This window comes from Nerophis ophidion, linkage group LG17 (genome assembly GCF_033978795.1).
Source record: "Nerophis ophidion isolate RoL-2023_Sa linkage group LG17, RoL_Noph_v1.0, whole genome shotgun sequence".
Taxonomy (NCBI): domain Eukaryota; kingdom Metazoa; phylum Chordata; class Actinopteri; order Syngnathiformes; family Syngnathidae; genus Nerophis; species Nerophis ophidion.
This window is the reverse complement of record NC_084627.1, coordinates 44,114,497-44,139,184: the sequence shown is the minus strand read 5'-3', so window position 1 is coordinate 44,139,184 and position 24,688 is coordinate 44,114,497. Positions and strand designations below refer to the sequence as shown.

Here is a 24,688-nt window from a genome sequence, read left to right as displayed (position 1 = left end):
ATACCTTGATGGTGCAGAAAAAAGACCATCTATTTATTTAACCGATTTCCGAACTCTAAATGGGTGAATTTTGGCGAATTAAACGCCTTTCTGTTAAGCGCGCTGGAGGCGATGACGTCAGAATATGACGTCGCCGAGGTAACACACCCACCATTTTCATTTTCAACACATTACAAACAGCGGGTCTCAGCTCTGTTATGTTCTGTTTTTTTTACTATTTTTTGTAACCTTGGAGACATCATGCCTCGACGGTGTGTTGTCGGAGGGTGTAACAACACTAACAGGGAGGGATTCAAGTTGCACCACTGGCCCGAAGATGCGAAAGTATCTGCCGCCAGACCCCCATTGAATGTGCCAGAGTGTCTCCACATTTGACCGGCGATGCTAAGGCAGACTTGGCACAGAGATGTATGGATAACCTGCAGATGCATTTGCAACGATAGTCAACGAAATCACAAAGGTGAGTTTTGTTGATGTTGACTGCCAGCTAATCGATGCTAACATGCTACGCTAATCGATTCTAACATGCTATTTACCGCCGGTGTTAAAGCAGACATGGTACAGAGATGTATGGATAACCTGTAGATGCATTTGCAACTATATTACCTTTCCTTCCACCCACATTTGATGCGAAAACAACACTTATCAATCGACGGATTTAAGTTGCTCCAGTGTCAAGAGATGCGAAAGTCCTGATCGTTTGGTCCGCACATTTTACCGCGATGCTAACGCAGCTATTCGGCCATGCTATGGCTATGAATAGCGTCAATAGCTATTTGCTCAATAGCTTCAGTTTCTTCTTCAGTATTTTCATACTCCAACCATCTGTTTCAATACATGCGTAATCTGTTGAATCGCTTAAGTCGCTGAAATCCGAGTTTGAATCCGAGCTAGTGTCACTATATCTTGCTGTGGTATTCCCATTGTTTGTTTACATTGGCAGCACTGTGTGACGTCACAGGGAAATGGCCAGTGTCTTCGCAGAGAGCCGAAAATAAGGCACTTTAAAGCTTTATTTAGGGATATTCCGAGACCGGTAAAATTTTGAAAAAAAATTCAAAAAATACAACAAGCCACTGGGAACTGATTTTTATTGTTTTTAACCCTTTTGAAATTGTGATAATGTTCCCCTTTAAGAATGGCATTCCCAAAGTCCTGTCTTAAATGTGTGGACAATGCTGAAGAAACAAGTCCATGTCGGAAAATCAACAAATGTAGCTGAACTGCACCAATTTTGTGGTCAAAAATTGAAGAAGAAGCTTGTGGATGGCTAGCAAAAGCACCTTATTGCAGTGAAACTTGCCAAGGCACATGTAAACAAATATTAACATTGCTGTATGTATACTTTTCACCCAGCACATTTGCTCACATTTTCAGTAGACACATTATCAATTCGTAAGACCAACCAAACTTCATGAATGCTTTTTGAGACCAACAAGTATGTGTTCCAATCACAGAAAATAATAGTTGTAGAAATGATTAGAAACTTGAGACAGCCATGACATTATGTTCTTTACAAGTGTATGTAAACTTTTGACCGCGACTGTATCTGTATTTTTGTTATGCATTCATGTTTGATGACAATAATGTGTTCTATTCTATCCTTTCCTATTCTACTCTATTCATAGAACACAAGTCTGTCCCATAAAGTAGGAAGCAAAGACATATCTGTAATGTTTTGGTTTACTGAATGGACAATTCCATGCTCCCAACATCATATGATTAGGTCATTTTTTGCATAGGAATGGAATAGAATATTCCAAAAGCCGATGTTACGGTAACAGCAACAATAACGCTTTTCTAGGGTAGAGTCTTGGTACTTAGTAACAGCTGAATATAGTCCAAGAAGTCTAAACCTGGTTATGCAGTATGCTGAAGGATGTGGAAAAGTGGACTCAACCAACAATCTTTAGTAAACAAAGAGTAGGTTTCTGGCGGTCCGTTGTGACTCCCGTTTGGAGTGAATAAACGCTTGTCACAGGTGCTCCGGCACTTGTTTAGAACTATTAGGTCTGTAGAATGTCTTGTGTTGCAAAAGTAACAAAGGAGGTGTAATTTATATATGTAACGGGAATGAAACAATGTCTGACTGCGTTAAGAAACATGAACTTTTACTTCACCCATACATTTTCATGACCAGGTTTGTCAGTCTAATACAGGGATGTCAAACTCAAATACAGAGTGGGCCAAAATTTTAAACTGAACAAAGCCGCCGGCCAAGATTGAACAAATTAACCTTTTAATAGGGACCCAAACAAGTTTTGCAATGAATATTGAACAAGCAAGGCTTAAAATAGGGCAGCACGGTGGACCAGGGGTTAGTGCATCTGCCTCACAATACGAATGTCCTGAGTAATCCTGGGTTCAATCCCGGGCTCGGGATCTTTCTGTGTGGAGTTTGCATGTTCTCCCCGTGACTGCGTGGGTTCCCTCCGGATACTCGGGCTTCCTCCCATGGAATAGTGCAAAATCAACTTTCAAAAAACAAACGAAAAAACATCAGTGGTATATTAAATAAAATGTAATTTAAAAAAAATAATGCTTCTTTTTTATTTGCAGCCTTCTGAGGTTAATATCAACATTAACTTTTTCCACAGGCTAATAAATTCCAAAATAAAATAAAAATTAGGGGGGCGGGGTTTGTTGGTAGCGGGGGGTGTATATTGTAGCATTCTGGAAGAGTTAGTGCTGCAAGGGCTTCTGGGTATTTGTTCTGTTGTGTTTATGTTGTGTTACGGTGCGGGGGTTCTCCCGAAATGTGTTTTGTCATTCTTGTTTGGTGTGGGTTCACAGTGTGGCGCATATTTGTAACAATGTTAAAGTTGTTTATACGGCCACCCTCAGTGTGACCTGTATGGCTGTTGACCAAGTATGTGTGTGTGAAAGCCGCATATATTATGTGACTTGGCCAGCACGCTGTTTATATGGAGGAAAAGAGGACGTGACGGCATGTTGTAAAGGACAATGCCTTTAAGTCACGCTCTCAATATTGTTGTCCGGGTGGAAATCGGGAGAATTGTTACCCAGGGAGATTTACGGGAAGGACACTAAACTTCGGGAGTCTCCCGGGAAAATCGGGAGGGTTGGCAAGTATGAGTATTAGCTGTGAATGTGGTGTTACCGGCGGGCCAGCTCTAATGTTAATTTGATATTGCCTCAAGGGCCAAATGAAATTAAACGGCGGGCCAGAGTTTGACACCCATGGTCTAATATGTGATGTTTATGAATGTCCTAAAGCAGACCACAGTTTGTGGTCCTTGGGTTGTGTTGCAAGCTAACTTGAACACAATGGCTTGGCGTGTGTGTGGGTTATAAAATGTAGAGGCCATGAAGATTATTACCAGGCAAAGCAGTTGTTAGACACACCTTCAAAAAAAGTTTTTTTCCCCCTTTACAGCAAGAGCTGTATTGTAATGGTGCCGTGGCAAAATAAAAGCTGCCACACTTTAAAAATGTGTTTGTTTTTTTTACATGAAAACAAATTAAAGTATCATAATTAAGGCTGTCAAATGGTTAATTGATTTAATCAAATTAATTACATTTGGAAATTTGGAATAAACACAGGCGATTACTTACTTGCATAATAAAAATTTGATTAAGAATAGACCCCAATATTTTCACAAATGTAATTTTTAATGTCAGAATGTCATTCAGGATTTTTTTAATGAACGTTTTACCAAAATGGATGTCATTTATTTGCATAAAACTTGGCAACAGTTGCATGGGTCAGTTGTACGAAGAACAAGTCACAAAAGATTGGAGAAGTATAAAATAGAGCTAAACAATATAAGAAAAAACATATGTTAACACTAATTATCCATCCAACCATCCATCATCTTCCGCTTATCTGAGGTCGGGTCGCGGGGGCAGCAGCCTAAGCAGGGAAACCCAGACTTCCCTCTCCCCAGCCACTTCGTCTAGCTCTTCCCGGGGGATCCCGAGGCGTTCCCAGGCCAGCCGGGAGACATAGTCTTCCCAACGTGTCCTGGGTCTTCCCCGTGGCCTCCTACCGGTTGGACGTGCCCTAAACACCTCTCTAGGGAGGCGTTCGGGTGGCATCCTGACCAGATGCCCGAACCACCTCATCTGGCTCCTCTCGATGTGAAGGAGCAGCGGCTTTACTTTGAGTTCCTCCTGGATGACAGAGCTTCTCACCCTATCTCTAAGGGAGAGCCCCGCCACACGGCGGAGGAAACTCATTTCGGCCGCTTGTACCCGTGATCTTATCCTTTTGGTCATGACCCAAAGCTCATGACCATAGGTGAAGATGGGAACGTAGATCGACCGGTAAATTGAGAGCTTTGCCTTCCGGCTCAGCTCCTTCTTCACCACAACGGATCGGTACAACGTCCGCATTACTGAAGACGCCGCACCGATCCGCCTGTCGATCTCACGATCCACTCTTCCCTCACTCGTGAACAAGACTCCTAGGTACTTGAACTCCTCCACTTGGGGCAGGGTCTCCTCCCCAACCCGGAAATGGCATTCCACCCTTTTCCGGGCGAGAACCATGGACTCGGACTTGGAGGTGCTGATTCTCATTCCGGTCGCTTCACACTCAGCTGCGAACCGATCCAGCGAGAGCTGAAGATCCCGGTCAGATGAAGCCATCAGGACCACATCATCTGCAAAAAGCAGAGACCTAATCCTGCGGTTACCAAACCGGAACCCCTCAACGCCTTGACTGCGCCTAGAAATTCTGTCCATAAAAGTTATGAACAGAATCGGTGACAAAGGACGGCCTTGGCGGAGTCCAACCGTCACTGGAAGTGTGTTCGACTTACTGCCGGCAATGCGGACCAAGCTTTGGCACTGATCGTACAGGGAGCGGACCGCCACAATAAGACAGTCCGATACCCCATACTCTCTGAGCACTCCCTACAGGACTTCCCGAGGGACAGGGTCGAATGCCTTCTCCAAGTCCACAAAGCACATGTAGACTGGTTGGGCAGACTCCCATGCACCCTCAAGAACCCTGCCGAGAGTATAGAGCTGGTCCACAGTTCCACACTAATTATTAACACAGTTTTGTTATTGTTATTATTATGTTTCTTATTTTAGCCTTTTAAAGAAATTATTAAGCAAATTTTTGATGACATCATATTAACCACACCCCTTGCCATGCCCCCACTCCACAGGTTTACTGGCAATATGGGGGGGAAACCTGGTACTGTTCAATTATTTATATGTTAATCATTATGTTTTACATGTAGATTTAAGGTTTTAAACTATTTATTTTTAAGCACATATTGCCCCAACTATGTCCATCTGAAGTAAAAGCTTTCTATTTAAGAGCCACATACCTCTTTTTTATGTTTATCCCAGGTGGTGAGCATAAATCGCTCACACAAAGCTCCCATTGTCATCAAAACAAGGCATGGATATTTTAAGTTGAATTCAGTAAATTCATTTTCATTTGCACTTACATGCATCGGACTTGGTAAGGACTTAAGAATAAAACCTTTACTCAGTCGTCAGCTCCTTACATTATATTCTGTAATTTTGTATATTCAGTATATTAATTAATAATTAAGTAATAATATCAATATTATTTGCTTAAATTTCAAATTCCATTAGTCAGAAATAATGATTCTAGATTTAGCCACACACCCTGTTACCAGTGTGACTTTGCTTGCATTTTGGATTCTTGGCAATCCTCAATAGTCACTTTTTAATGCTCGAGTAGCGCTGCAGAAAGGCCCATGCATGCGTTTTTTTTTTTTTTTGGACTGTGGTTAGCTTTAGCACCTGGTGCTGTTTACAATGGCTCTCAAGCACCATGGAGGGAGTGTAATATAATCACCTAACACCTTGTGGCATTCACGACTGACTTATTTTTCTGTGCCGTGGGCTAAACAGTTGTCTCAGTAACTCTTCCACTGACCATCTTCAGACACTGTAAAGTTGTCACAGGCCACTGTAGGCCAGACCTGGGCGATATACGGCCTGCGGGCCACATGCGGCCCGCCGGACATTCTACATCATTTTTTTAGACCTTTAAACTGTCGCCGCCATTATGATGTCCAGTGGTGTTTTCAAATGACTGTAAGTCTTGAACTATAAAAAGTATTTCAATGGTCTAAATCTGCGATTTTGGGTGTTACAGGAGTTGTCAGGTTCAAACGGCGATGACATCTATTAGAAAAGACAAGAAGCAAGGAATCAGATAGACAGGATTCAATTTTGCTCATGAAGAGAGCACATGTGTGCCTGCACCCTTATACGCTCTCTGAGGAGGGAGCTCCCCACCTCATTTATTTGGGCATTTCCTGATTACATGGTTTTAGCTGTTTCTAAGGGGATGGGGGTCATAAACAGCTGCCGCAGTCGGTCATAGACAGTTTCAAGAAAAGGTGCCTGGAGTGGTGTCAGGTCTACTCCCTCTTTGCTTTGTAGATCTCGGGTCATGACAAGGTCTTCCTGTGGCTGTCCAATAGATCAGGAAAACCAACACGTCCATGTCCCATTCCATCGCACACAGTGGAGTTTTACAAACCTTTTACTTGATAAGAACAAAGACAGCTTTTGTCTTCTCGCCGTGCAGCCTGAACTCATTGGAAAACAAAGTTGTGTGATAACTTATAAACGATTATTCTGACAGAATTTATTACGGTAATCTACGTCACAGCAGCTCAGACCGGGAACAAAGCAGAGTGGGCCGGGTTTGTTTTCAGAACAGCCGGCCCCAAACGCAGGAACAGATGCGGAAGCAAATTTGTACCACAAATTTCTCCATAAAAGTGATAATATATCATATTGTAGGTGTTTATTACATTTTGCATTCATATTTTGTTGTTATTTTTTGTTGTATTTGCTTGATTGTAAAAGATACACAACTATCGAGGAACTGGTCTGAGAAGTAAAAGATGTTTATATGTTGTTTATATTCAGTGTTTTATTGTTCATAGGTAATATTGTAAATCCTGCTTTCTTTTTTTTTTTCATGTTAATTCAGTAAAAAACTGTAAAATCCGATTTAGTTTTTTTGAGGATAACGTTTTTAGAACAACGGACAACGTCACGTTTGGTATTCGTGTTCACAAAAAAAGGCAGCAGGTTTTTTCAGCTAAATGTGTACATATCATTTATACACACATTTACTTAGGTCCTCTCAGACACATTTTTTTTCTCTCAGTGTAGCTCCCCGAGTCAAAATATTTTGGTTGTGTTTTGCTCGATTGTAAAATACACTACTATCGAGGAGCTGGTCTGAGAAGTAAAATATGTACATATGTTGTTAATATTCAGTGTTTTATTGTTCATTGTTAATAGGGTAAATACTACTTTCTTTATTTTCATGTACATTCAGTAAAAAAAAAAAAAATGCAATTCTATTCCGTTTTTTTGAGGATAACGTTTTTACAACTCCATCGGACATTGTCACTTTTGGTATTAGTGTTCCTGAAAAAAAAGGCAGCAGATTTTTACAGCTAAATGTGTACATATCATTTATAAACACAGACACATTTTTTTTTCTCTCAATGTGGCCCCCGAGTCAAAATATTTGCCCAGCTCTGCTTTAGGCGGTATTGATTGGACCTGGTATCAGCATTATTTCCTTACATGAGTAAGGAATAGAAATCATGATTTTGCGGACACTGGATGAACGAGATTTGTTTGCGTTTACCTGGCACCAGCTCCACCTTTTAAGACGTCATCCATTGATGGATAACTTGGTGTTCTTACTCCATTTGTATTCTGAAACCTGGGAACACAAATTAATGCAACAACTACACTGTCCTTGTGTAATTCTTCAAACTCATATGCACAATTTAACAGTTTGGGACCCCAAAAATACAGTTTTAGCACTGCCTACCCAGTGCATATACCGTATTTTTCGGACTATTAGTCACAGTTTTTTTTCATAGTTTGGCCGGGGTGCGACTTATACTCAGGAGCAACTTATGTGTGAAATTATTAACACATTACCGTAAAATATCAAATAATATTATTTAGCTCATTCACGTAAGAGACTAGACGTATAAGATTTCTTTGGATTTAGCGATTAGGAGTGAAAGATTGTTTGGTAAACGTATAGCATGTTCTATATGTTATAGTTATTTGAATGACTCTTACCATAATATGTTGGGTTAACATACTAGGCACTAGAGATGCGCGGATAGGCAATTGTATCATCTTCAACCGCATCACCAAAGTCGTCATCCACCCGCCGTCCACCCGAACGAACATTTTATCAGAACCGCAACCGCCCGCCACCCGCCCGTTGAAATACATCAGAGGTCGGCCACCTTTACCACTCAAAGAGCTATTTAAACCCGTTTCACAGAGTAAAGAAGACAATGGGAGCCGCTAACGTTCTCGCGAATATCCAATAGTGTTCATCCTGATGACAAGAATAAGGGCGTGCTGTGAAGCCATTGCCTTTGACACCTTCAACAACATGTACAAACCGATTGTTAGTCCAGCAACAAGTTGTATGCAGATTCCGCAATCACACGTACAATATTGAAAGGCATACTGAGTGATACAGAGTACACTGATGGTTGTGATATAAACAATTTTAACACTCTTACTAATATGCGCCACGCTGTGAAGCCACACCAAACAAGAAGGACAAACACATTTCGGGAGAACATTCTCACAGTAACACAACATAAACGCAACACAACAAATACCCACAATCCTTTGCATCCGTGACGTTTCCTGAATATATTTTAAACCCCCGCGCCCCCAACCCAGCCCACCTTACCGACGCACGGGAGGGGGGTGTAAAATATATTCAGGAAATCTCACGGATGCAAAGGATTCTGGGTATTTGTTGTGTTGCGTTTATGTTGTGTTACTGTGAGGATGTTGTTCTCCCAAAATGTGTTTGTCATTCTTGTTTGGTGTGGCTTCACAGCGTGGCGCATATTAGTAAGCGTGTTAAAATTGTTTATATCACAACCGTCAGTGTACTCTGTATCACTCAGTATGCCTTTCAATATTGTACGTGTGATTGCGGAATCTGCATACACCTTGCTGCTAGTGGGTGTATAAAATAGTCATGCTTCGTCATGGATGCAAAGGATTCTGGGTATTTGTTTTGTTGCGTTTATGTTGTGTTACTGGGAGGATGTTCTCCCGAAATGTGTTTGTCATTCTTGTTTTGTGTGGCTTCACATCGTGGCGCATATTACTAAGAGTGTTAAAATTGTTTATATCACAACCATTAGTGTACTCTGTGTCACCCAGCATGCCTTGCAGTCGTGTGCGTGTGTCTGCGGAAGCCACACACAACATGTTGCTGGACTGTCAAAGCTGTAGATTGGCGACAAAGCCAATGGCTTCATAGCACGCCCTATTACTTATTAACTGGGTGAGTGCCGGCAGTCATTCTAGAGAATGTTTGCGTCTCCTATTGTCTTCTTCGCTTTGTGACATGGGTCCTAAATGGCTCTTTGAATGGTAAAGGATACCGATCCCTGAGCCATGTATATCAAATATTTCCGAAGGGTTCAACCGCCACCCGCCCGAATCTAATTAAAATCTATTTTTTCGTCATGTCACCCGCCCGACTCCGCGGATGAGTCCGTAAACCGCAAATCTTTTCTAGGCACCTTCTCAGTTGGTTATTTATGCATCATATAACGTACACTTATTCAGCCTGTTGTTCATTATTCTTTATTTATTCTAAATTGCCTTTCAAATGTCTATTCTTGGTGTTGGGTTTTATCAAATAAATTCCCCCCAAATATGCGACTTACACTCGAGTGTGACTTATATATGTTTTTTTTCCTTCTTTATTATGCATTTTCGGCAGGTGCGATTTATACTCCGAAAAATACGGTATATATTGTTTGTGCATGTATTGACGGTCTGTTATTGTAATTCTAATGCATTTGTACAATGCATGTGTGGCTTTCACGTTATGGTTCAATGTTTTAAGGCCGTATGCAAGCTAGATAGTGATATCCACATCCAATCATGTGCAGGCTTTTTTTGCACTGTATGAAAAGCTGGCATATGGTAGCCATCTTGCCCTGGCCGCTGAGCTTAAGGAAATTCCAGCAGTGTAGAGTGTGGGCCAAAATTGTACCGCAACACACCCATGCACACCCGCTTGCACACAGCACCGCTCAGGTTTGTGATGCTCGCTCCAAATTAATGTTGAAATACTTCTGAGGAGAAGTCAATAACAAGCCCCGTGGAGTTTGATATATTTCTTAGCATGTTATTATTCAAATCCTCTCACATAAAAACTCTCTCATAGACACGCTGGCCTTGGGACGCGGCTGAATGTTATCTCCGTATACACATGGCAGCCATTATTTTTTTTCTGTGTTTAGTCTTTGGCATTTTCCACAGGTTGTATATGACCCAAGCCATTGTAAAAGAATATCCTGCTCCGTGTCCTGTTGAAGAACACACCGCATCTGTTCTTCCTTACCCTAAAAGAGAATATACAGTCGCCATAACAAGTTTACTTACACTTGTAAGGAACATCATGTCATGGCTGTCTAGAGTTTACAATCATTTCTACAACTCTTATTTTTTTGATTGGAACACATACTTGTTGGTCACAAAAAACATTCATGAAGTTTGCTTCTTTTATGAATTTATTATGGGTCAATTGAAAATGTGAGCAAATCTGCTGGGTCAGAAGTATACATTTGCTTACATGTCCCTTGGCAAGTTTCACTGCGATAAGGCGCTTTTGTTATCATCCACAAGCTTCTGCTTGATTTTTTGACCACTCCTCTTGGCAAAATTGGTGCAGTTCAGCTAAATTTGTAGTTTTTTTTTAATTGACTTGTTTCTTCAGCATTGTCCACACGTTTAAGTCAGGACTTTGGGAAGGCCATTCAAAAATGTTCATTCTAGCCTGATTTAGCCATTCCTTTACCACTTTTGACGTGTGTTTGGGGTCATTGTCCTGTTGGAACACTCACCTGTGCCCAAGACCCAACCTCTGGGATGATTATTTTAGGTCAGGGGTCGGGAACCATTTTGGCTGAGAGAGCCAAAAAGCCAAATATTTTAAAACAATTTTCCGTAAGAGCCATATACTTTTTTTTTTTTTAACACTGAACACAACTAAATTCGTGCATTTTTAAGTAAGACCAACATTTCTAGAGTATAACAGGTCTCTTATTCTTTGTAACAACATTGTTATTCTGAAGCTAACTGTGGAGGGGGCGTGGCCTGCGGGCCTGCAGCGACAGGTGCGTAGATGGCCCACCTGTCGCTCTGCGCTCTGTTATAAGCAGCAGCCAGGAGGAGAGACTGGGTTTGGGCTGGAAATACAATTGCTGGAAAGCAACTAAGAGACTTATTAAATAAAAAAAATATATATTGTAACCCTGAAACAGGCTCTCATGTCGGTGCTTGGGGGTCTGATAAACCCCCAGGAGGGCAAGCCCCACACTAACCAATAATAAAAAAATAACTTCTTAACATTAACGCAACTTCTTGAACAGGTGCGGTAGAAAACGGATGGATGGATTAAAAATGCATGAGAATGTTTTATAATTTTAACATTATTTTTAACACTGTGATCACAAGTGGAATTATTCATTACTTATCGTGTTAAGCAACGTCAGGTCAGATTTATCAGAGAGCCAGATGCAGTCATCAAAAGAGCCACATGTGGCTCAAGAGCCATAGGTTCCCTACCCCTGTTTTAGGTTCTCCTGAAGAATTTGGAGTTAATCATCCTTTTACATTGTCCCATTTAAAGCACCAGTTCCATTGGCAGAAACACAGACCCAGAGCATAATACTACCACCACCATGCTTGACAATAGGATTGGTGCTCTTGGGATTAAAGGCCTATTTTTTTTTCCTTCAAACATATTGCTGGGTATTGTGGCCAAACAGCTCAATTTTTGTTTCATCTCACCACAGAGCTTTCCTCTTATCTTTGTCCATGTGATGTCAGATGAAACAAAAATTGAGCGGTTTGGTCGCAATACCCAGCAATATGTTTGGAGAAGAAAATGTGCGGCTTTTAATCCCAGGAACACCATGCCCACTGTCAAGCATGGTGGTGGTAGCATTATGCTCTGGGCCTGTTTTGCTGCCAATAGAATTGGTACTTTAAATTAGACAAATGAAAAAGATGGATTACTTCCAAATTCTTCAGGACAACCTAAAATCATCAGGCCGGAGGTTGAGTCAATTTAATTTTATTTATTTAGGATAATCTTCCAGTTACTGTACAATTCTACAGTAACGAAAAATAAAAGTGTATATCCTTTAAAATGGTAGCATGCATTTGTATTTTATATATGATGAATACTTTATGATCACTGTAAAGTTTTTATCAGTTATTTCTTCAGTTTAAGAGCATGATGTAGACCAGGGGTGTCAAACTCAAATACAGAGTGGGCCAAAATTTAAAAACTGAACAAAGCCGCGGGCCAAAGTTGAACAAATTAACCTTTTAATAGGAACCCAAAAAAATTTGCATTGAATATTGAACAATCAAGGCTTATATAACTTTATAGTGACATGCAAAATCCGAGTTTCAAATAATAATGATAATAATAATAATAATAAAAAAATAGCAATGGCATATCAAATAAAATATAAAAAAAATGTAATGCCTCTTTTCTATTTGCAGCCCTCTGAGGTAAATATCAAAATAAACTTTTTTCCACAGGCTAATAATACATTTGAAAATAAAATAACAATAATGAATGAATCAAACGCCTTGTGATGAGGTGGCGACTTGTCCAGTGTGTACAAGCTGAGATAGGCTCCAGCGACCCCGAACGGGACAAGCGGTAGAAAAATGGATGGATGGATGGAATGAATCAAACATTCAAGCCTTGAAGTAGCCAGAGAAAGTGCATGAATAAAAACGTTAATTATTGCTCAGTTTGCTACACTGATTTGCTTTAACACCGAATAAGGAACAAGCAACGCTTATATAACTTAACAGTGCAAAATCAACTTTCAAAAAACAAATGAAAAAACATCAACGGCGCATTAAATAAAATGAGAATAAAAAAATTGGTGGTAACGGGTGGGGTGTATAGTGTAGCATCCCGGAAGAGTTAGTGCTGCAAGGGGTTCTGGGTGTTTGTTCTGTTGTTTTTATGTTGCGAATGTTCGCAACAAAAGCCGCATATATTATGTGACTGGGCTGGCACGCTGTTTGCAGAGAGGAAAAGAGGACATGACGACAGGTTGTAGAGTATGATAAAGGCAGGGTCCTCAATATTGTTGAAATCGGGAGAAATTTGGGAGAATGGTTGCCCCCGGGAGATTTTTGGGAGGGGCACTGAAATTCTGGAGTCTTCTGGGAAAATCAGGAGGGTTGGCAAGTATGAGTATTAGCGGTAAATGCGGTGTTACAGCTGCACCATTGCTGTATAATACCGGCGGGCCAGCTCTAATGCTAATTTGATGTTGCTTCAAAGGCCAAATTAAATTACACGGCGGGCCAAATTTGGCCCGCGGGCCAGAGTTTGACACCCTTGATGTAGACAAAAGCTCTGAATCTGTTTGCATAAAGACAAGTGTTTTTGAAAGTAGATTATTGCACATTATGTGTGGCACTTTGAGACAAAAATATGCAACATGTCTTCCGTGATGTCATTTTCGCAGTTTTATGCGTTTATATGCAGAGGTGGGTAGAGTAGCCAGAAATTGTACTCAAGTAAGAGTACTGTTACTTTAGAGATGTATTACTCAAGTAAAAGTAAGGAGTAGTCATCCAAATATTTACTTGAGTAAAAGTAAAAAGTATGTTGTGAAAAAACTACTCAAGTACTGAGTAACTGATGAGTAACCTGTTCGTTGAATAATTACGGCAACAGATAATGCACAAAAACATAAAAATAGCAATGAGCAAATTCATAGCCAGGAATATCTCTTAAGCAACTAAAACAATAATATATATTAAAAAATAATACATTAAAATAAAACCATTAAGGCAAATTGAGCCACAATAACTTAACAGCACCATAGGCTCAGTAGGCATTTATTGATTGATTGAAACTTGTATTAGTAGATTGTACAGTACAGTACATATTCCCTACAATTGACCACTAAATGGTAACACCCCAATACGTTTTTCAACGTAAATCAATTACTTAATAAATGACCAAGTCGAGGTGATCTACCTCATATACACATACACACATATCATGTATATATATATATATATATATATATATATATATATATACAGTATATAATTTATAGTTTTTAATTTTTCTGTTTTTGTTGAAATGTTAAAGGTGTTTTAGTGAATATACATGCATGTTTAACATATAGATTCCTATCTTTCATGAAGACAAGAATATAAATTGGTGTATTACCTGATTCTGATGACTTGCATTGATTGGAATCAGACAGTATATTGCTGATAATGTCCACATTTTCAAATGGAGGAGAAAAAACGTTCCTCCTTCCTGTCTAATACCACATGAAAGTCGTTGGTTTTTGGCATTTTATTTGTCCAGCTTCCATATTCGTTTTTATACACTTTACAAGAAATACTTTGGCGGGAAACTCCGTAGCTTGCTCGCTTGTTTGTGCTGGCTTTCGGAGACTCTTATTTTGTTAGCGCAGGCGCGATGGAGCGGCGCTTTTATTGTGAAGACAGGAACTGTGCGATCAGTCTTTAGGCTTTTGATGGGAAGTACGGTTGAAATAAAAAGTGTATTTTTTCCTTTACACTTTAATTGATTGATTGAAACTTTTATTAGTAGATTGGGACGGCGTGGCGCAGTGGGAGAGTGGCCGTGCGCAACCCGAGGGTCACTGGTTCAAATCCCACCTAGAACCAACCTCGTCACGTCCGTTGTGTCCTGAGCAAGACACTTCACCCTTGCTCCTGATGGGTGCTGGTTGGCGCCTTGCATGGCAGCTCCCTCCATCAGTGTGTGAATGTGTGTGTGAATGGGTAAAATGTGGAAGTAGTGTCAAAGCGCTTTGAGTACCTTGAAGGTAGAAAAGCGCTATACAAGTACAACCCATTTAACCCATTTATTGCACAGTACAGTACATATTCTGTACAATTGACCACTAAATGGTAACACCCCAATAAGTTTTTCAACTTTTTAGGTCTGATTCGACGTGTGACGGTCACGTGACCGCCTGGTTTTGTTTGATTGGTCCAACGTCACCAGTGACTGCATTTGATTGGTGAAACGCAGGCATGCGTAGTTCCTACTTTGAATGTGTGTCTGACAAAATCAAAACAAACAAAGCGTGCATTAACAGATCGATAAAAAAAAAAGTAGCAAGCAACGAGCTGATTGTAGATAAATGGAGCGGAGTAAAAGTAGCGTTTCTTCTTTATAAATATACTCAAGTAAAAGTAAAAGTATGTTGCATAAAAACTACTCTTACATTAGATTAGATAGTACTTTATTTATTCCGTCAGGAGAGTTCCTTCAGGAAAATTACAATTTTCAGCACAATCCCATTCAAGATCAGACAAACATTACAGGGAGACAGAACAGGATCGCTGACGGGTCTGCCGGCTTCCAGCGCCCCTTACAAAAAAGATGACATACAGGTAAACAAGGGAGGGGGGGGGAGAGAAAAGAATAGAAGATTAAAAAAAAATAAAAAAAATCGGTCATAGCCTGGGCCCTGGAGTGGGGGTGCAGACTGAGGCCAAGGGAAAAAAAACAAAAAACAAAAAACAACAACTCATAGCCATAGTACACATCCCTCTTAAATGTGTGTAAGAGGGAAACATCAAACATCAAAGAACACAGAGGACATTAAAGACATTAAAGCAGCTGATACAAGCAGACACTTCTACATACAGCTATGAATAAAAAGTAAAATAAACATATCCACTGTGGTGGCCTCTGCGGTGTTCCACGCCATTGTCCGCTGGGGAGGAGGGAGCATGGCCAGAGACAGAAGCAGACCCAACAAAGCAAGCAGACCCAACAAAGCAAGCAGACCCAACAAAGCAAGTTAGAAGTACAATTTATCCCAAAAGTTACTCAAGTAGATGTAACGGAGTAAATTTAGCGCGTTACTACCCACCTCTGTTTATATGTAGAGAATATAAAAATCCCAAATGGAATCGCAACTTTAAAGAGAAAAATGTCATTGTGTGTTTTTTCTCCAAACAGTGCAGCCCCAGAGGACACTTGGTTTTGTTATCATGGCTGCTTCCTGCTATTGACATAGCACGTATTTAATCAGTGCAAGATACATTGGAATCTTAAAACTGTCAAGGCATTCTGGAGTAAAATGTGTTGCCCAGTGTTAGAGAGCCGTTTCAGTCGCAGGCTAAGGGTTCTCCAGCAGGTCAATGACCCAAAACATACTGCAAAAAAACACTCAAGAATGGCTCAGGGCAAAAATATTGAACTATTCTCAACTGGCCTTTTATGTGTCCCCATTTAAAATCCATTTAACATGAACAGAAAGCGATGATACATGCAGTTTAGGAGAAGGCAACGTTTACAAAACCCAAAACCAGTGAAGTTGGCACGTCGTGTAAATGGTCTATGAAACAGAATTCAATGATTTTCAACTTATATTCAATTGAATAGACTGTAAATACAAGATATTTAATGTTCAAACTGAGAAACTTCATTTTTTTTGTCCAAATAATTATTAACTTAGAATTTAATGGCAGCAATACATTCCAAAAAAGTTGGTACAGGGGCACTGATTTCTCCAGATCCTCAGAACTTTTTGACGATATTGCGGAGCGTAGATGACAAGATCCCTAAATTCCTTGCAATAACTGGTTGAGAAATGTTGTTAAACTGTTGGAAAATTTGCTCACGCATTTGTTGATAAAGCGGTGACCCTCGCCCCGTCCTTGTTTGTGAATGACTGAGCATTTCATGGAAGCTGCTTTTATACCCAATCGTGGCACCCACCTGTTCCCAATTAGCCTGTCCACCTGTGGGATGTTCCAAATACGTGTTTGATGATCATGCCTCAACGTTCTCACTCTTTTTTGCCACTTGTGCCAGCTCTTTTAAAACATGTTGCAGACATCAAATTCCAAATGAGCTAATATTTGCAAAAAAATAACAAATGTTTACCAGGTCCAATGTAAAGTATCTTGTCTTTGAAGTCTATATAAGTTGAAATGGATTTGCAAATCATTGTATTTTGTTTTTATTTACCATTTACACAACCTGACAACTTCATTGGTTTTGGGGTTTGTAGTTTTGATGACCAAATTTGGAGGAATTTAAAATCGCCCTGTAAAACGGCTAATGTTAGTCAGCAGCATGTATATGGGAAATCCAATGTAAGTTAGCATCGTGCTAGCTTTGGTTCTTTCCTGTACTTTTGAGCACCTCTTTGATTTGTTCGCATAGAACAATTGTAACCTATCTTAAGTGCTTGACTGCTTGTTTCCTGGTCAGGTGTTTGAGCCGGTGCCGAAGCTGCATTTGGATGTGACCTCCTGTGCAAAAAATTAGGTATTTAAATACGGCACTGTTTGATTTTACAAAAATCAATGGACTTTGGTTGGTATCTATAAGCATTCTTCAACTTTCTCAGTCTTTTTTGCCACTTGTGCCAGCAGTTTTGAAACATGTTGCAGGCATCAAATTCCAAATGAGCTAATACCTGCAAAAATAACCAACGTTAAGTATCTTGTCTTTGAAGTCTATATAAGTTGAAAAGTATTTGCAAATCATTGTATTTTGTATTTATTTACCATTTACACAATGTGACAACTTCACTGGTTTTGGGGTTTGTAGTTTTGATGACCAAATTTGGAGGAATTTAAAATCGCCCTGTAAAACGGCTAATGGTAGCCAGCAGCATGTATATGGCAAATACAATGTAAGTTAGCATCGTGCTAGCTTTGGTGCTTACCTGTACTTTTAAGTACCTCTTTGATTTATTGGCATAGAAAAATTGTAACTTATCTTAAGTGCTTGACTGCTTGTTTCCTGGTCAGGTGTTTGAGCCGGTGCCGAAGCTGCATTTGGATGTGACCTCCTGTGCAAAAAATTAGGTATTTAAATATGGCACTGTTTGATTTTACAGAAATCAATGGACTTTGGTTGGTATCTATAAGCATTCCTCAACTTTCTCAGTCTTTTTTGTTTTTGCCACTTGTGCTACCTTTTTTGAAACATGTTGCAGGCATGAAATTCCGAAATGAGCTAATACCTGCAAAAATAACCGTTTACCAGTCCCAACGTTAAGTATCTTGTCTTTGAAGTCTATTCAATTGAATATAAGTTGAAAAGTATTTGCAAATCATTGTATTTTGTATTTATTTACCATTTACAAAAATCAATGGACTTTGGTTGGTATTCATAAGCATTCCTCAACTTTCTCAGTCTTTTTTGTTTTTACCACTTGTGCTAGCTTTTGTGAAACATGTTGCAGGCATCAGCTAATATTTGCAAAACACCAACAAAAATTTACCATTTTCAATGTTAAGTATCTTGTCTTTGAAGTCTATTCAATTGAATATAAGTTGAAAAAGATTTGCAAATCTTTGTATTTGCTTTTTATTTACCATTTACACAATGTGACAACTTCACTGGTTTTGGGTTTTGTACAACGAAGAGAGCTGAAACAGTTTGCTACACACACAAACACATCAAATGCTTATTAATACACGTTTGTGGTAAGGTCGACTTATCTAAACAAAAACACCGGCGGCCAAGACTGCACTGAGGTGCTTCACATATGGACATATAACACACACACACACACACACACACACACACACACACACACACACACACACACACACACACACACACACACACACACACACACGCACTTGTCTGTCAGCAGACTTGTTATCGCCTCAAAAGGCCAGATGAGTGTGCTGTGGTTGCCGGAGAAACCTGGATAAACACGGGAGCCATTGTAGTATTTCCCCGATCGCATGGCACACATTTTGGCTGGACCCTTCAATCTTGTTGATTTAGTGCTTGAAAGTCTTCACGCACACAGTATCTCTGTTTTCTCACTTACTGACTCACACACACGTTGGTCGGACTGGGCTTTTAGATGATCCCTCAACTTGTCACCACTTATTTGATTATGAGCACAGCTTCCCTCGTAACACACAAACACGCACGTAAACACAACATGCAGACAGTAAATTGGACTAAATTAGAGTCTTTGTTGTATACAGTACACAGTCTGGTGTGCCGTGGGAGATTATATCATTTCTCCTAATTGGGTTAAAAACATATTTTGCAAAACCAGTCATTATAATCCGCAAATAATGTGCCCTTATTGAATGTCTGTGCTGTCTAGAGCATGGGTGTCCCCCCCTCCACTAGGGAGGGGGGGACGGAGGAGAAAAAGAAAAGAAGCAGCATATCAACTGGTCTAAAATCAATAAAGTACTTTCTATCCTATTCTATTCTATTCTATTCTATTCTATTCTATTCTAAACCAACAATAAACAAACGGCGAGTGACGCTAAGAAACGGTGTTGAAGCCTATGCATGGCTATGCAGAACGGAACTAAAACTGAACTGGCTGCAAAGTAAACAATAACAGAATGCTGGACGACAGCAAAGACTCACAGCGTGGGGAGCAGACGGCGTCCACAAAGTACATCCGTACATGACGTGACTATCAACAATGTCCCCACAAAGAAGGATAGCGTCCGCACAAATTAAATAGTCTTGATTGCTAAAGCAAAGCAGGTGCGGGGAGTAGCGCTCAATGGAAGACAGGAAAATACCAATAAAAACAGGAAAAGCCATAAAAAAAAATGAGCTCAAAAACAGTACACACAGGAAAACACAAAAAAAACTCCAAAATAACTCAGGGTGTGATGTGACTTTGAGACAAGAGCTACAGTGATGCATGCTTGGTTATGGTTTGAATTCACATCCAACAATTGCAAGAACAACTTTTTATCGTCTACCGAGTTTAATTTTTCAATAATTTCTGCCGGTGGTGTGCCTCGGGATGTTTTCAGTGCCTTTGCTCAGAAAAGGTTGAAAAACACTGCTGTACATGACAGACTGTGTTGTTTATGTTCATGAAGGGGATGTCCTGTTATTGACTGCATTTCAAGTGAGGATGACTTGGGAAACTAGTCTGGCTTTAATCAAACTACAAACGTGTTCCTGTAGTCCTGCCCTAGCCTGGTAGACAACACTCCCTCTCCCCGTTTTCAACTCCACTCCCATTTTCACTTTCTCATCGTTCACTGCCACTCCGTCTTGCTCCTTCGGCCTGCTGGATGAGTGAATGTGCAGTGGCATGCAGGAGTGTGGGTGACTCACGCTGTGGGATCGTGCTGCCACAGAGAGGAAGAGCTAAAAGCCAGTACTTCTAAATTGAATTAGTCATCATGCACGTGTGTGAAGAGTTTAATTTAGCACAAGGTTGTTCTGTCGTGTATCTTCTTCTGTCTTGCAACCGCTCATGGCAGGGCTTCAAGAATGAGCTAATGCCTGACCTTTGTCACCATTCCTTGCCTCTGTCAGCTCTTCTTGCAAGAAATGGTTTTTGAGTAATTTAAGTCTCCTTTTTTTTATACAAAACACAAAAGCAGTGAAGTTGGCACGTTGTGCAAATGTTGAATAAAATAGAATACAATGATTTGCAAAACCTTTTCGACTTATATTCAATTGAATAGACTGCAAAGACAAGATACTTCATGTTCCAACTGAGAAACTTAATTTTTTTTGCAAATAATCTTTAACTTAGAATTTAATTGCAGCAACACATTGAAACAAAAGTTGTCACAGTGGCATTTTTACCACTGTGTCACATGGCCTTTCCTTTTAACAACACTCCGTAAACGTTTGGGAACTGAAGAGACACATTTTTTTGTCATGATTCCTTGCCTCTGTCAGCTTTTCTCGTAAGAAAGGCTTTTTGAGTTATTAAAGGCTCATTTTTTTAAATATTATTTTATGGTTGTGGTTGCGTTGGAACCACAACCACAATTGCGTTGTGGTTCCAGTAGCTATTTTATACAAATTTAAATTCTTGACCGAAACTGACAATGAGAAAATCAATGCCAAAAACAGAAAACCAAAATAAATCATGTTATTTATTATTACCATTGCCATCCATCCATCCATCATCTTCCGCTTATCCGAGGTCGTGTCGCGGGGGCAGCAGCCTAAGCAGGGAAGCCCAGACTTCCCTCTCCCCAGCCACTTCGTCCAGCTCTTCCCAGGGAATCCCGAGGCATTCCCTGGCCAGCCGGGAGACATAGTCTTCCCAACGTGTCCTTGGTCTTCCCCGTGGCCTCCTACCGGTTGGACGTGCCCTAAACACCTCCCTAGGGAGGCGTTCGGGTGGCATCCTGACCAGATGCCCGAGCCACCTCATCTGGCTCCTCTCGATGTGGAGCAGCAGCGGCTTTACTTTGAGTTCCTCCCGGATGGCAGAGCTTCTCACCCTATCTCTAAGGGAGAGCCCCGCCACCTGGCGGAGGAAACTAATTTCGGCCGCTTGTACCCGTGATCTTATCCTTTCGGTCATGACCCAAAGCTCATGACCATAGGTGAGGATGGGAACGTAGATCGACCGGTAAATTGAGAGCTTTGCCTTCCGGCTCAGCTCCTTCTTCACCACAACGGATCGATACAACGTCCGCATTACTGAAGACGCCTTTGCTGAAGACTGAAGATTACCATTGCATTTATGGATATGACTGTTTTCAATAACCTCACTAAAATCAAAGCATTCCAATCGCACATATTAATATTTATCCTTTAAAGAATAACACAATCATACAGCCATGAACATATTTATTTATCACTGGTATTCCAGGGATATACAATTTAAATAATAATGTACAGGTCAAATACTGGATGGTGCCACAGTACCTTTCTTTTCTGTGCAGCGTCGTTCACATAATCCAAATGGCGACTGGAATGTTTGAATTTCAGGTGATTTAACCGGACAACTTGCATTCAGGGTACACAACTGAATCTTTAAATTGGTGTTTTTCAACCTTTTCTGTGCCAAGGCACATATTTTTCATTGAAAAAATCTCGAGGCACACCACGAGGAGAAAACATTAAAAAATGAAATTCAGCAGCCGATATTAACAATAAAAAGTTGTTCTCGCAATTGTTGGATATGAATTCAAACCATAATCAAGCATGCATCAATATAGCTCTTGTCTCAAAGTAGGTGTACTGTCACATCACACTTATTTTGGTTTTTTTGCTGTTTTTCTGTGTAGTGTTTTAGATCTTGTCCTGCGCACCTGTTTTGTTGTTGATTGTCATGTACGCATGTACTTTGTGGACGCCGTCTGCTGCTCCACACGCTGTAAGTCTTTGCTGTCGTCCAGCATTCTGTTTTTGTTTACTTTGCAGCCAGTTAAGTTTTAGCTTCGTTTTGCATAGCCATGCCTAAGCTTCAATGCCTTTTTCTTAAGAGCACTTGCCTTTAGTTTATTTTTGGTTTAAGCATTAGACAACTTTTTACCTGCACACTGCCTCCTGCTGTCGTCTGCATGCTGTGATCAGGACAAACCATGTTACCGACATCTACACAGCAATCAGCTACCTGCTGCCACCTACTGATATGGAAGAGTATTACACGGTAACTCTGACAATCTCTCGACGGCACAGACATTTAACAACGGCACATTTACGGCTTATAATTACTGGTTTGCAAAACATATTTTTAACCCAATTAGGTGAAATTACATAATCTCCCACGGCACACCAGGCAATGTCTCAAGGTACACTAGTGTGCTGCGGTTGAAAAACACTGCTTTAAAGTATGCATAACTGCTATTTTTTTTCATGTATAACTAGATTTTTCTCAGATTGATAAACCAAATACAGTGTTCTATTTAAGTTTGCATGTTAAAAGGATGCAGGTTTTAGAGCATTGGAAGTGTTTGTGTGTGTTAACTGTGTGGAGGGCTTATAACAAATTTAAATGCATACAATATACATACAAATCATAAAATAGTGTCCCTACTTTTGCAGAAATCAACCTACCATAGGGAGATGCAAGTTATTTTTTTACTGCTTTCTATCGTCTGTGTACGGTGTACACGTTACTGGGATGCCGTCTTTGCATTTTTTTACTGGCGTTCCATGCTTAGATCAGGTGACCCTAAGACAGGGGTGTCAAACTCATTTTAGATCGGGGGCCACATGGAGAAAAATCTACTCCCAAGTGGGCCAGACTGGTAAAATCACGGCACGATAACTTAAAAATAAAGACAACTTCAGATTGTTTTCTTTGTTTAAAAATTGAACAAGCATATTTTGAAATTCTACAAATCATAATGTTGTTGGGGGTGTTTTACACTTACATGTTATGGCTACTAGTATTCTATCTACTTGTCATTATTTATACTTTCTGAATGAATGATATGATAATGTTTATCAGTCAGCTCATTGGTGTTCATTTTCAATCTATAAAGATAAAAAAATTATGTTAAAAATCAAATTACAGGTTGCTATTTATGTAGTTTGCTCATTTTCCTCAACTGGAAGAACTAACATCATGTAGTTTATTTATTTTTTACATATATAGCATCATCTACAAAGATACAAAGAATTGCTATTGCGGCATCTAGTGGACAAATTTAGAACAGCAGTTTCTTTCTTTCGGATCATTTTTATACTTAGGGAACTCATCCCGCGGGCCGGATAAAATGTGATCAGGCCCGCGGGCCGTACGTTTGACACTCATGCCCTAAGACACCTTTGAAAAAGTACCATTAATATATACCAGATTTTAGGAGAACCCTGGACTATAGGAGTGGATGAGTCATTAAATCGTTAACTAGCATTTGTGGTCTAATCTAGTTGTCTTTTTCTTAATATTCTGCATATTCGTCTAGAGTTGATTGAAGTTATTTACTATTTGTAAACATTTCCTGCACACAGACAAGCATCAGTCTGTGGTGCGACTGTACAGTATCTCAGCATCACATATTTGGGATCATATGCACTCTGACTTTGTAAAGAACAGTCAACTTATGACTTGAAAAGTAGTTTAGTTTTCAGATTTTGTGGTTGATTAAAGTATGCGTTTTGGTTCGCCCTGCGTGCATTTGGCTTGTTTGGGAGTTGAACCCATCAAACGGGTGTAGATGATAATCAGTGTACTGAATATGGGCCTGTAAAGTAGAACTACTGGCCAACATCAGTGCATATGATCACGTCCAGCTTGGCTTTGGCAGACCACCGTGCAATTTTCAGTCAGCAATCCCAAAGTGGAAGAGGATATTTTCCGCAAGGTTAGGAATTAACCATGGTGTCAGGGGGACAAGAACATGTGTACGCATGCACACACTCCGCATAGTTGACTGTAATGTGGTCGCTCCCCACCAGTTAGATTTAATAACCGGCCTATGCCACAACACAAATCAATAAAAAATCGAATCCAAAATACTAAATTTTTCTGTCAGGCATACATGCAAGAGGTGGATAATCCATAAATTGGTAGTGTTGATACCAAGGGTTCAGGGCTATATAAATAAACATTGATGGATTGATTGATATATTTAATACCCAGTGATTTTGCTTTCTTAAAATCTAACTTTGTTGTTCTCGTTTTTGTTAATGCTTACAAACTAGGGGATTAAAGCCCCATGCACCGGAGGCATTTGAGGGGGAAAAAACAGGATTTCAATAAGTAATAGCAGATTTTGCTTTTGTTTAGGTATTGTTACGACTTAGTCACTGCTGACTTTGTTTTGATCAATTTTTAGAATAAAAGAAAGTAACAAACGAGGAACTCGTATCGTTAAACTGTCAATAGCATTCCCCATGAATAAACAATAAAAATGACAGTTAATGTGATTGGTGTCGGCC

General features: G+C 40.0%; 1 protein-coding gene across 1 annotated transcript in view; it reads left to right on the top strand.

Moving 5' to 3' along the window:
• Positions 1-24,688, top strand: part of il11ra (interleukin 11 receptor subunit alpha) — a 109,707-nt gene that overhangs the window by 35,368 nt on the left and 49,651 nt on the right. The window lies entirely within an intron of this gene.